Source organism: Molossus molossus, unplaced genomic scaffold (genome assembly GCF_014108415.1).
Source record: "Molossus molossus isolate mMolMol1 unplaced genomic scaffold, mMolMol1.p scaffold_m16_p_21, whole genome shotgun sequence".
Lineage (NCBI taxonomy): Eukaryota > Metazoa > Chordata > Mammalia > Chiroptera > Molossidae > Molossus > Molossus molossus.
This window is the reverse complement of record NW_023425357.1, coordinates 17,964,894-17,978,739: the sequence shown is the minus strand read 5'-3', so window position 1 is coordinate 17,978,739 and position 13,846 is coordinate 17,964,894. Positions and strand designations below refer to the sequence as shown.

Genomic DNA, 13,846 nt, shown 5'->3' with positions numbered 1-13,846 from the left:
CACAGGGAGAGTTCAGTAGCTCCACAGCCTCTCCAACATCAGATAAAGTCAGGCATTGCTTATTTTTAAGTTTGGTCTTTCTAGTCGGTGTGCAGGAATAGTCTATTAGTGTTTTCATTGGTATTTCCCTGAGGACCCGCATACGAGCTTATCGGCCATTTGTATGTCTTCCTTTACTGAAGTGTCGTAGTGTCCGGGCCGTGTTTGGGATTGTTTATATTTTTATCATTGAGCTTTCAGGATTCTGTATAAGTTATCAATACGTGTTCTTTGCTGTGTATATGTCCTGTGCTTATGTTCCCCTTGGGTGGCTCTTTTGTTTTCGGAATGGTGTCTTCGACAAGAAAAGTAGAGCAGATGGCTTGACTTTGGATGAAGTCCGATGCATTGTTTTTTCTTCCGCAGTGAATGCTTTTTGTGCCCTAGCTGAGGGCTCGTCTCTGGTAGGTTTTTCTCCCGTGTTTCCTTCCAGAAGTCACATACCGTTAGCTCTGGCACATCCGTCTGTCACCCACCGCATGAGCCTCCTTCCTGTGCTGCCGGCTCAGGTGGGGCTGCGTTCCCGCACGAACACCAGGCATCTCGGCTGGTTGTTGAGGAGACCTCCTTTCCTGTCGGGGTCTCTGGTCCCTTTGCGAAAGTGACAGTTGGGGTGTTGCCGGCCCCTGCCCCTGCCCTGAGCACTGGGTCTTCCTCATCGCATCCCAGTGTCCACACCGCATGTGCTAAGAAGCCTGGGCCTGGGCTCTCTTGCCCACTGGATGAGTGTCCTGGGATTGCTGTGACAAAGGATGATAAACTGAGCAGCTTGAAGCAACGGAAATGTCTTCTCTCATAGCTCTGGAGCCAGAGGTGTTTGGTGGACCAGGTGAGTGGCCGTGGGGATCTGGTCCAGACTCAGGCTCCAGAGATGGCGCATCTGGGTTGACCCAAGAGGTGTCTATGGGAGGAATCATGGAGGCCTGGTCGCTGCAGCGGAGACTGGGGCGGGAGGCTGGGATGTGGGGAAGACTGGGGCGGGAGGCTGAGATGTGGGGGGAGACTGGGGCGGGAGGCTGGGATGTGGGGGAGACTGGGGCGGGAGGCTGGGATGGGGGGGAGACTGGGGCGGGAGGCTGGGATGTGGGGGAGACTGGGGCGGGAGGCTGGGATGTGGGGGAGAGACTGGGGCGGGAGGCTGGGATGGGGGGGAGACTGGGGCGGGAGGCTGGGATGTGGGGGAGACTGGGGCGGGAGGCTGGGATGTGGGGGAGACTGGGCGGGAGGCTGGGATGGGGGGGAGACTGGGGCGGGAGGCTGGGATGTGGGGGAGACTGGGCGGGAGGCTGGGATGGGGGGGAGACTGGGGCGGGAGGCTGGGATGTGGGGGAGACTGGGGCGGGAGGCTGGGGTCTGACATTGTTTCCCCGGCAGGCCCGGGGGAAGGAAAGCTGGAAAGGTCTGGAAGTGTGGTCTGCTTCTGGGAGTGAAGGGCAGAGAAGGGAGAGTCCAAGGGTGTTAGTTAACCAGGGAGACCTCTCGGGTCAACCAGGCTAAGGAGGGAAGGAAAGGGCCATCCCCGGGGGCCTGGGGTGAAGGGCATGACGGGAGGCTGGGAGGGGATGGATGGGTGGGAAATGGGGTGGTGGGAAGACTCCAAGGAGGACCAGGCAGGTTTAAGTTTCGCTAGAAGAGCAAAGAGCCCAAATTGCAGCAGACTGACCAGAGCTGGAGTATGAACCCCGGCCGAGAGAGAGGGAGCAGCCCCCACCAGTTTCTGCTCCCCATCCTTGGTGAGGAGTGTTCCTGGGGGCGGGGAGGCTCAGCTGAGGCAGGTGGGGGAGACTGTGAGCTGCCCAGCCCTGGCCCCTGTGGAGCTGTGATTGTGGTCTCTTGCAGTTTGGACAGAGCCAATTAAAGTCCTGGCTTCCACTAATTATGTGACAAGGGAGTGCAGGCACTTTTTATTAGTTAATGAGGGCTTTTCATTTGGCGGCCTAATGGCCTCCGACTGTAGAGGAGCCCTGTCCTTGCCCTGGGAGCCGGAGGGCTGCCCCTGGGGCTCTGCCTTGTCCTGACTGACAGGCGGCTCCCAGCTCCTGGCCTCGATGCTTCTGGCTGCGCAATGGGGTGATGACTGTCTGCTTCGTGCTGGTTGTGAAGAAGGGGGTGGCAGCCAAGGGTGCGGTCCTGGGGGCTGTCCTTGCCACCCACACTCTTGTGGGGCTGTGGCGGCCTGTTCTAGCTGTGCCGTTGCTGCCTGTGTGACCTGGATGTGCTATAGCTTCCTCCAGGTTTTTCTGGCTCCCACCTCCTCTGAGCCTGTTATCCTGGGCCTACTGAATCTGCACCTCCCTTTACCCAGTGGCCTCCCGGTGTGGGACCCACGTGTGTGGGAAAGAGGAATTTGGGTGGGGGCAGCTCCTCCAGACCTCCTACTTCAGCCTCTCTGGGGAGCCTCCTCACTGGGACCCCAGTGGGTTGACCTAGGAATACTCACCCTGTCTCACCTATATGCTCTCTTCTTCACCTGTCTGCCATCCTAGCCAGATGGAAAATTCCCCAGATGTCCCCCTCTCCCCAGGGACACTTGGGTCCTGGGCTCAAACTTTTCCCACCCCCATCCTCCTGGGGGGGTCCTTCCCCTCCAGCCCAGGTGCCTCTCTCTTGCTCTGACCCTTCTGAGCAGCCCACTCTTTGCCCCAGATGCAATCACTTGAGGCCCCACGAGAGTGGCCCTCACAGACCCACCGCCATGCCTGGACCAGCAGTGCATGGGGGTCTTGGTGACTGGCAGCCAGGGGGACGGGGATGACCCCACCCTGTGTGGTCTCCTTGGTGGCTGGTGGAACAATGGCTCAGCCACGCACCTCTGCGGCTCCCGGTGGTGAGGCAATGCATCATTTCTAGCTTTGACCTTTCCCTTCTTAGTGACAGAAACCACATCGATCCCCACAAGCGCCGAGCCTCTCTGTTCTTCGGCATGAAATCTGGAAAATAACGCGTCCCAAACGGTACACAGCTGCCCTCCCCACAGACTCTCTGATTTCTGTTCTTTAGATAAACGGTAGCCGTTGCCATCCCACACCCTTCCTGGGGCGGCCTCTGGTTGTCACGCTATTTATGAAGAAGACGCAAGAAGTCTCCCGCAGCCCCTGGATGGGGTTCCTCCCCCACACAAGACCACTCAGTCTCTGGGGGACGGCCGCTGTGTTAGTCCAGGCAGGCTAGGCTTGCTGCCAGAGCAAATCACTCCCCCAAATTTATATCCCACTTGCAAAAAATGTCTGTGTGGATGGAGAAGCATGCCCTAGCCAGGCAGCTGTCCCTCATGCAGACAGAGGGTGCTCAGATCTCTGGAGCCAGCATCCCTGCATCTCTAGGGAGGCGATGGAACCCCAAGATGGTTCGTGCCCCCTGGTGTGAGGAGCTAGAAACGTAGGTACACACGGATCTTAGGGGGCAGCATGCTGTCCTGTGCCTTTGGGTTTCCTGAGCTCAGTACCTGTAGCCTTTGGCACTGGGTTGCCAGTCCCCTGAGCTCTTCTGTGCTCGGGACTGATTCTTACCCTTGGGTTCATTCGCTCATTCAACAGACTTTCGCCAAGCACCTTTCGGTAGCTGGCACCAGACTTGGTGCTGCGGCTCTTGGTGCTGACCGGGACACCGCCATCCATACCTGTGAGGGGCTCCCGGACAGGTGGGGGATGGTGGGAGTGTCCTGGCGCTGCTGTGACCACAGACAGGAGATTAAGACAACAGGAATCTAGCCCAGCTGGTGTGGCTCAGTGGTTGAGCGCTGACCCACACACCAAGAGGTCGCAGGTCAGATTCCCGGTCAGGGCACATGCCCAGGGTGTGGGCCCGATCCCCAGTGGGGGGCATGCAGGAGGCCGCCAATCAGTGTTCTCTCCCATTGATGTTTCTATCTCCCTCTCCCTCTCCCTTCCTCTCTCTCTCTAAAATAAAAAAGGAAAAAAATATATAAAAAAAAAACGGGAATCTATTTTTTTCCAGTTTCCTCCCAGGTGTCACCAAGCTGTACTCCCTCCAGGGGCTCTGAGGAAGGATCCTCCTGCCTCTTCCAACTCCCGGGAGCCCCATGGATTCCTCGGCATGTGGCCACATCTGTCCAACCTCTGTCCTTGTCTTCACACAGCCTCTCACTGTGGAGGACCTCATCTCAGGATTCTCAATCAAATGTGCAAAGACCCTTTCTTCAAACAAGGTCCCATTTACGGGCTCTCAGGGTTAGGATATGGACATATCTTTTCCGGAAACTCCATTCCATCCACTGCAGGGGCATTGATGACACTAAACCAGGGACACAGAGGAGAGGAGCCCCCTTTGCCCCCCTGCAGGCTGGGCCCTAACAGTGAGCGGCTTCACACGCCTCTCGGTTCACTGCGTGATGGGGGTGTGAGCATCCAGCCTCACAGATGAGGGAGGAGACACAGACGAGTTGGCCAAGCACCCCCGGCGCCAGCCCTGCGCCGGATGGAGACCGTCTCCGAAGGCCCGGCCACTCTGCAATTCCTCTCTCTGTCACGAGTTGCCAACTTGGAGCAAGGTGACTGTGACTGATAACCTCTCGGAACCTCAGCTTCCTCATCTGGGAAAGGGAGATAATCATGGCTCCCCCAGATCCGTGGCGGTGGCGGTGGAGCAAGTCTTGAACCCGCCTGTTCCTCAACCGTGACAGGCTCCTCTCAGGGCCAGGCCAGATCATGTGCGCTCTGCCCCGGCTCCCAGGTTCATCCTCCAGGGCTGCGGGTGAAGGCTCCTTGTAATGAATCCCTCATCCTCAGGGCTGGGCTGGGAATTCAAGATCCGGGTGAGGGGTGAGGATGGGCAGACCTGGAGGGTGTGAGTCATTCAGAAAGGAACCCACAAAAAGAGGGAAGCAAAAGGCAGACAGGAGAGAGGCAGCTGGGACTGGGAGAATGGGGGAGACCGAGGGCAAGGAGGGCAGGGATGAGACAGGAGCCCCTCACCCCCTTCCTCACCTCTTCTCCCCCTTGTCCCCGCCGGGCCAAGGGGCAGGTGCAGCAGAAAGATGTAAGCGACCGTCAGCCTTGCCTTGCCTTGGTGCAAAGAAAATATTCCCTGAAACACATTAAAATGAAGTAAATAAAAGAGATAAAAATGGAAATATCAAGGCAGCAACTTCTTCTCTTCTGATTACAAAGCAGGCGGTGGGAGGCGGGGTGCGGGCCCTTGAAGACGCAGCTGCAGCAGCCGGGCCGGCCTGATAAGGGCCAGGCGGCCTGCGCCCGCGAGATAAAGCCGGTGCCATGCTGCCTGTCCCCAATCCCGCCCGGCCATCAATATTCACACGGCCCGACCCACTGGCGTTTCAGATAGATTAAATATAGACTGCTGCTGCTACGACCGAGACCTTATTAATCCGCTTGCAGGCATTTAAATGCAGGCATTGAAAATACCGAGTTTAGAGCGCAGCCGTCAAGAGCCTGACACTTCCTCGCGGTCTTTCCCTCCCACCCCCCTTGGCTCATGTCTCCGTGTCTCTACTTCCCTGGGAAGTGAAGTTTCCAGATTCAGGTGGAGGTACGGGTGGGGGTCCAGACACCTGATGGAGGTCACGCCTATCGGGGCGGGGCTGAGTGGCATCCCAGCCAGGGTCTTTGGGGGCTGCAGTGATTCGGGGAGGAAATGGCTTGACTTTGGCACCAGGGACCCTGCAGAGCAGGGGTGGGGGCCGGGGGCAGCCTCACCCTTCTGAGTCCTTTGTTTGTGGGGTGTGGCCTTTTCCTCCGCAGCTGTCTGCCCTCTGACAGAGACAAGGCTGAACAAACAACCACACAAACAAATTACAATGACGGGAAAGGGAAAGTAAGGAATGTGACAGGGTAGAGCATGGGGCTGGGGAGAGGAAGATGCCACACCATTCTGCTCGGATCTCTCCATGGCTCCAATCTTCCTTCGTGTAAAGTCCAAGCCCCCACCCTGACCCTGAGGACCGGCCTCCTCTCCCAGCCTCCGGTGTGCTCCACTGCCTCTTGGGAGCCTTCCTCCAGAGGTCCGCTCAGCTCCTGTCCTCACCCCCTCAGCTCTGCTCAAGTGCCGTCTCCTCAGAGGCTGGGCTTAGACACATGGCAGGAGGAAGGACAGGACCAGCAGGTAGAACTGGCGTGTGCAGAGGCCCTGGGTGGTGTGATGTGGCTGGCGTGGCTGCAGGACAGGGAGGGAGATGGAGAGGGAGGGGGAGGGGAGGAGGAGGGAGAGGGAGGGGGAGAGGGAGAGGGAGGGGGAGGGGGAGAGGGAGAGGGAGCGGGAGAGGAGAGGCAGAAAGAAGGTGAGCAGACAGTGGGCCAGGCAAACCAGGCCTCAGGCCATGGAAGACGGAGGTTTTCCAGTAGGAGGACAAGAGCACATCTAGGTTCCCCCGGGGTACGGCACTTCCACATTCCACACCGATGCACACAGCACCCTGGCACGCAGCACCCCAACATACTGACATACTGACTGTACCCCGACATACTGACTGCACCCTGACACACAGCACCCCAACATCCTGACATACTGACTGCACCCCGACATACTGACTGCACCCTGGCACACAGCACCCCGACATACTAACTTCACCCTGGCACACAGCACCCCAACATACTGACTGCACCCTGACATACTGACTGCACCCCAACATACTGACTAAACCCTAGCACACAGCACCCTGGCATACTGACTGCACCCTGACATACTGACAGCACCCCAACATACTGACTAAACCCTGGCACACAGCACCCTGGCATACTGACTGCACCCTGACATACTGACAGCACCCCAACATACTGACTAAACCCTGGCACACAGCACCCTGACATACTGACTGCACCCCAACATACTGACTAAACCCTGGCACACAGCGCCCTGACATACTGACTGCACCCTGACATACTGACTGCACCCCAACATACTGACTAAACCCTGGCACACAGCACCTCAACATACTAACTTTACTCTGGCAACAGCACCCTGACATACTGAACTGCATCCTGGCACACAGCACCCTGGCATACTGACTGCACCCCAACATACTGACTGCACCCTGGCCCACAGCACCCTGGCATTCTGATTGCACCCCGACATACTGACTGCACCCTGGCCCACAGCACTGCGGCACACAGCTCATGCTCAGCTGTCTCGGTCCAGGCTACTGCAGAAGCACGCCCTCAGGTGGGCTCCACAGCCAGGTAGAGATGCTGGCACTGGCAGGTGAGCACCTGGCTGCTGTGCACTGTGTTATGAAAGGCAAAAGGCAAAGGGATACGGCAGAGCACTAGAGCATCTCCACGTCAGGGAACGCTGGCTGAATCCCAGCCTCCGTGACAGCTGTTGAACGAGTGGACACGGTGGCCCTATGAACTAGCACCTCGAGAACAGATGCTGAAGCCGCCCTGCACATCCCTCCAAGGTGGCTCCCGTCCTCCGTCGCCCCCTTCCCTGCTCATGCTTCTCTCCGTGTTACGCCTCCTGTATTCTTCTGTCAAGCCTGTCAAAACCAGGTTTCCATGGGGTGGACAAAGGGAAGAGGACAGATCCCCTTTTCCCAACACAAAACACCAGGTCCCCCAGCTGAGCAGACAGAACCTTGGAGGGAAGCCCCTGGGTCCCAGGCTCTGTCCCCAGGGTGCTCTTCTTCCAGGCGAGGTTCTTCCAATGTCGGCAGCAGGGATGTTCAGACGTGTGGTCTGGGACATTCACTTGTGGGTTAAGACCAATATTTTAAAAACTCTTAGTATGCATTGCACATGGAGAAAGTAAACAGTGTTTGCGAAACTTTGGTTTGGGGGTGACATGTGAGTATGATTGCCAAGGCTGCCCCCTAGCCACCCTCTCTCCTGCTTCACACATTCACTTGTCGGTGTTCAGAACCTCTGTAAGGTGGACGCTTGCGACGCCTCCATTCCACAGCTGGGGAGACTGACGTGCGGGGAGTTAATTGTCTTTGGTCAGCTGGGGGCTCAGAGCCAGTTCCATGTTCCAAGTGGGATATACCCAGATAGGCCCCCTCTCATCTCTGAACCTATTTCCTTGTCTCTAAATGGGCATCACCCTAGGGACTGCCCCACAAGGATGCTGCGAGTGGTAAGCAGGGCACACACTCGAAGGGCACAGCCGCTGTCAGGCCCTCCTGCAGCTCTTCCCTGGGCCCCGCCTCCGGAGTCCCAGTGGCCGACGGGACGAGGCCTCTCCCTGGCTGAGCCAAGGCCAGCAAGCATGTTCAAGGAAAATGTACAGAACACGAAGAGGAAACGTTTCAGAAAGCACAGGACATGAGAATAGCCAAGTTCCCCATTCCCCTAACTCCCCAGGCGCACGTGGTGGTTATGAAGAGCCCCCCACGTCCTTGGAAGCATCAGACCCTGCACGAGGGCAGCTGCCCTCTGGCCGGTGGTGACCATCTCTCCCAGCACCCGCCCTCCTGGCTGCTCCTCATGGCGTAGACTCCAGTGCCATCTCTCCCCTCCCTCGGGGCCAGTCTGCTTCTGCATCTGGCTTCATTCATAAGCAAATGCCAACCCGCTCAGATCCAGAGCTCCTAGTCAGCAGAAAGCTCTGGGCAAATATCAGCAATCATTAATAATCATTAATGAGAATTAGAATAGGAGAGTCTCTCTTGAGAGTGGGTACCCAGTGGGCACAGGGACTTGTGGCTGACCCATCTGCCTCTCCCCTACTCCTCACACAGGCTGTGCTGTGGCTGCTTCTGCATGGCTGAGACAGCCCATGTGGTTCTGAGACAGACCACCTCCTCTACAAGGTGTGGTCCTGATGGCTAGGTGTTCCCAGTGTTCCCAAGGGTAGAGTGTGGGTGGGTGAGCTGGTATCTAGAATTGGCTAGCATCCCACCATCTTTCTCTAAGCCTTGCAAGGAAGATGCATGAACTAGGAAGGAGGGGTCTGTGTGGTTGGTGTGACCCCTGGCTCCTCTTCTTTCAAGCTGTGGGACCCTGGACCAGCCACTTCCTGCTCTGAATCTCAGTTTTCTTATCTGAAAAATGGACATAATCGTACTGACCTCACAGGCTGCTATGGGGATTAAATGAGCTAATGCAGGTGATGCAGGCAGGTCAACCGATACAGAGGAGGTCACAGCGTTTCCGTGGCCACCATGGCCCTGTCGCACTGGCCTGTCCTGTCCAGGGAATGACAAGCAAATAAACACAGTCCTGGGTGGTGATGATGAAGGTGTGGGGCCCTGCATGGTATCAAATGTCTAGGGGCAGAAGTCCTTCTTGAACAGCACCCCTGGCCATGGTGCTGAACCACCGTCTGGTGGGGAATGCTGCTCCCCTACCCTGGGAGCTAGGCGCCCCATCCAACATTTCCCAGGCAGTCGAAGCCAGGCAAGAGGCAAGATAGTATCGAGAAGGATGGGAGAGCAGAGGAAAGACAGAAAACAGGAAGGAGAGCAGGAAAGAAAGAGAGACACAGAGAGACAGCGGCGGAGAGAGGGAGAGACAGAGGGACGGCCGAGAATCGGACAAGGGGCCCGCCGTCAGTGACATGTCGCCAGGAGAGAAGAGGAACTGTGCTGATGTTTTTCAGCAGTCGTGGTTTCTGAGGAGGATGTATTCCAGGTGGCTACTTAATACGATTCTCCTTCCCATGTGCTCCGCTCATGGGTCCCCCAGCAGGTCTGTGTGAGAATACAACAGCTCAGCCACGGTGCATGTGTGCACGTGTGTGCGCATGCATGTGCGTGTTGTTAGGGATGTGTGTGTGTGTGTGTGTGTGTGTGTGTACATGTGCTGATATAGATGAATTTCGGACGGCGAGTTGACTAAGTTTGGCATCTTGTTAAACAGCGTCTTAGAGTTGTCTGAAGGAAAGGTCGCGGTGACGTGGGGGAGGACCTCAAGCACGAGCTGGAACCCCAGGAGGACAGCCCCAGATGTCTCATGCTTGTGCCTGTGACCTATGGGTAAGGAGGCCCCTCAAGGAATGCTTGGCCCGGGGAGGGACACGGGGCCGCCTATTTCCCAGCCCCACCGCCCCCAGAGCCAGGGCCCTTCCCAGGTCCCCAGGGAGCTTTGGTGGGACCACAGAGTTCCATGGTAGCCTTGGCTCTGTCTCTTCACCCCCCCCTCCCCAGGCCAAGTCTCCAGCCCAGGAGAGATGGAGAGGCCTCAGATCAGGAAACCGCTGGGGAGAGCTTTTAAAAATGCAATTAAATGGAAAATAATTAAATCCAATTAAAAACAAACCATGAGGGGAATTCTGGGGACTCCTGGCTGGCTGCTATTTTCTGCTGCTTTTCCACTGACAGCTCAGGCCACCTCCACCCTGCCTTGGCAGCCTTCCCAGCGCGCACCGGACTGGACTCCGAAGGTGGGACAAAGGAGGTCAGTCTCCCACACCTTCCAGGAGCCCCTGCTTTGCTCTCCTCGTCCTGCCCCTGCTGTCCTCTCCTGCCTCTTGGGTCACCTCCATGTCACCCCTTCTCCCTTGCAAGGAAGGGGTGCCTATGAGTCCTGCTCTCCCCCAGTCAACCCAAAGCCAAGAAATCATCTGAAATGCACTCGCTCAGAGCTGCCTCCAGACCCTGAGTATGTGACCTTCCCACTGCGGCATCAGAGCCACGTGGGTGCTTGTTAAATGCAGATTTAGCCCTGGCCAGTTTGGCTCAGCGGTTAGAGAGTCAGCCCGCAGACCAGAGAGTCCCAGGTTCGGTTCCCGCTAAGGGCACATACCTCGGTTGCAGTTTGTCCCCGGCTCTGGATGGGGTCATGTGGGTGGCAACCACTCGAAGTGTCTCTCTCATGTTGATGTTTCTCTCTCTCTCTCTTCCTCCCTCTCTACCTCCCACTTTGTCGGAGGATAAATACAAAAAGAAAAAGAAAAAGAAATGCCAATTTACTGGTCCTAACCCATCCTGGCTGCTAGGTCTTGGGACTCTGAATGTATAGTAACCCGCAGGCAATTCTGGTGGCTGGTGGTCCTTCCTAGCCTGGTGTCCTTCCTTCGGAGAGGATTAACTCAAAGCCCAGAGAGGAAGCTGGCCCAAGGCCACACCAGGGCCGGCAGCACTGGGATGGCCACTGTGGAGGGACCTCAGGCAGCAGCCAGCACCGGGGTAGGGTGAGGAATGCAAGGGTGCCTTGTGTGTCTGAGGGTCCACGGAGGAGCCACCTTGCTGGGATGCGCTGTCTTGGGGATCTGGGTGCATTCCTCCCCTAAAACGTCCATTATCAGGTGGGGCCACAGCTGTTTGCCAGGTGGGGACTGAATTCCGGGCTGAGTTCCATGAAGCTGTCTCCCCAGAGCCCAGCCCGGAGCAAGCCTGCGTCAGCTGACACTGGATTGTTTGGGGCCATCAGCAGGACAGCCGCAGAGGGATGGGCTCCTGCCAGGGCCATTTGCACACTTGGAGCAGCATCTGGCCCTTTGCATGACAAACTCGTAGTCCTGGGGGCTGAGACGGAAGCCCCATAGTGGGAGTGCTGAGGGGGCCTGTCAGCCCCCAGCTAGTGCTCCAAGGACATTGCTGACCAGAGAGCTAGTCTCGGAGGGAGCAGCGCCTGGAGGAGGCACCGTTTTTATTTCAAATTTTAATGTTAATGGAGAATAAGTACCACTACCACCAACAAAAGCCAAATGCCCAGCACTTTAAGGCAGTCCCCCAAACATCCCTTCTGTCCCCATTCCATGACCTCTGTCCCCACAGCCTTCCAGAGACAGCCGTGCATAGACAAGTATCCGTGTGACCACATGGTACGACATGATGCATCGTGTGCGAGTTTGTATAATCACGTGATACCCGTGTGCGCTGCAGTGTGTGTGTGCAAGTCTGTGTGATCACATGATACCAAGTGAGTGTGAGTATGTGTGTGTGAGCTACCTGCCTGTGTCTGGCATCTTTCATTTTGCACCTGCCCAAATGGGAGCAGCTACAGAACAGAGAGTGTCATTCTCCCTGCTCGTCATACTCAGGGAAAAGAGCCCGTCCACCCCCAGCAGTTCTGAGCCCATCCCAGGAGGTGTCTGGGGCAGAAGTTAGTTTGTGTTTTTAACTTCTCAGATAATATCAGTATCCAGCCAATGCTGAGAACCCCACAGTGGAAGCCAGTTGTGTGACTTGCCATTTTTCCTTTGATGTATCTAGTTGTGTTTCTACAAGTCTCTTGACCGTGAGCTTTTTGTTGTATTGAATCCACAGTGGTCCCTCGGTGATGACATTTGGGGTGTTCTCACTCCTCTGCCTCCACAAACATGCTGTGTGCCCTGGGCAAGCACATCAGAGGTGAATTCCTGAAGATGGAGTTGGTGGATGGAAGGGTATTTTGAGTTTCAAATTCATTTGTCTTTTTATGTCTTCACTGGGGAGAATACAGCATAAAGTCTTACCCGTTGAAGAGAGGGTGAGCATCTTCTCTCTTGTACACAGGAAAGTTGCATTGTGTTAGTTGGGAGCATGCTTGGTTACTATTGTTGTTGTTTGGAAGTTCAAGCCTGAATAAAAGGATGGGTTTTGAGTTATCAAAGGGTGGACTGGAAAAGATGTAGATCTGCTCTCTCAACCTTTGTTCTACTGTCTTTTTATTTGGAGAAGCTAAAAAGCTAATGTCTGGTTCTGGACTCCCTTGCAGCTAGCTTTCTGGATGCAAATGAGGCCCCACCAACTAGCTGTTTTTACATTTTCACAGACAGACCCTGGTGACAAGCAAAATCATGAAACACCCTTATCTCCAGGGCAAGTGGACAGAATCTTGGACACACACACATACATACCACACACACACTGCACACACATAGATGCACATACACACCATATCACACACAGACACACACTCACACATATACATGCCTATACCCTCCACCACATACATACCACATATACACTCACACACAATACACAAAGATATACACTCCACATATACCACACACCCTCACATTCCCCCCCCACACACATGCATACATATCACACCATACATCTACACACACCATACCTTGAGCTCCTTGGGGGCTGTTGTCTGGTGTCTGGGCAGCACAGCCTTGGTGCTGGGCCTTGCGATTGTCCCCCTTCCCAGGAGCTCCCCCTGCAAAGTCTTCGTCTGTCCTGTAGGAGCTGGGGTTCCTGCATCAACAGGGGGTGGGTGTGGCAGCTGGGTCTGGTCCACCCACATCCTGGGACCTTCCCAGAGGGCCCCTCTGGCAACTCGCTTCCTGTCCCCCAAACTCAGACCCTATCCATTGTAGACCTGGGGCTACCAGTCTCCCAGAGCCTCCAGGCCCCACCTCCTTCTCTATCCCCCTCCTCTTCCCCCTTCCCACCACCGCTGTGGCTGGCTCCTCCACGCATCACATTCCCATGTTTGGCAACAGCTGGCTGAGCTTAATTAAGCCCCACAGTGCCGGGTTCCACCTGGCAAGGAATTAACAACAATAACAAAATAGTGAACATCTGAGGAAGGGGTGTGAAGAGACAGGCAGCGGGGTGAGGGCCTCCTGAGGAGGCTTCTCGGTCCTCACTGTCCTCGCCAGTCCTCGGCCTCCTTTGAGTGGCACGGTGGCCTTGGTCTGCGGGTGCCTCCGTGTTCTCCCCATGTAAGCAGCAGCCCCCCTCCGTAGGTCTTTGTTTCTAGGAGCTGGGGTCTCTGTATCAACAGGGGGTGGGGGTGGGGGGGCAGCTGGTCCACCCATATCCTGGGGCTCTGAAGAGGCCCAGCTACTAGAGGGCCACAGGGTGCGGGTTCCTGTGCAGCTGCCCAGGGCAGGGACAAGTCCCCAGCTCACTAGGGTCCAGGCAGAAGGACACGAGCTGTGGTGGAGGCCCCATGCAACGTGTTGTTTCAGGAGTGGGGAGGCTGGCGCTGGGTTTCCAGTGGGAATTAGAGGGCTT

The 13,846-nt window shown here is 56.3% G+C and overlaps 2 long non-coding RNA genes across 8 annotated transcripts; one reads left to right on the top strand and one right to left on the bottom strand.

The window, feature by feature from the left end:
• Positions 1–3,923: 3,923 nt before the first annotated feature.
• Positions 3,924–6,118, bottom strand: LOC118639545. The gene is made up of 3 exons (XR_004961197.1): positions 5,886–6,118; positions 4,986–5,085; positions 3,924–4,794 (listed from the first exon to the last, which is right to left on the bottom strand). It is a non-coding gene; the product is annotated as an uncharacterized LOC118639545 (long non-coding RNA).
• LOC118639544 lies at positions 5,277–12,515 on the top strand. Of its 7 annotated transcripts, none has more exons than XR_004961195.1 (6): positions 5,277–5,547; positions 9,813–9,928; positions 10,274–10,349; positions 10,954–11,085; positions 11,672–11,999; positions 12,164–12,515. It is a non-coding gene; the product is annotated as an uncharacterized LOC118639544 (long non-coding RNA). The 7 variants fall into 7 exon arrangements; XR_004961196.1 differs by having other exon boundaries at positions 5,321–5,547; positions 11,672–11,816; XR_004961192.1 differs by having other exon boundaries at positions 5,324–5,547; positions 10,924–11,085; positions 11,672–12,515.
• The last annotated feature ends 1,331 nt before the right edge of the window (positions 12,516–13,846 follow it).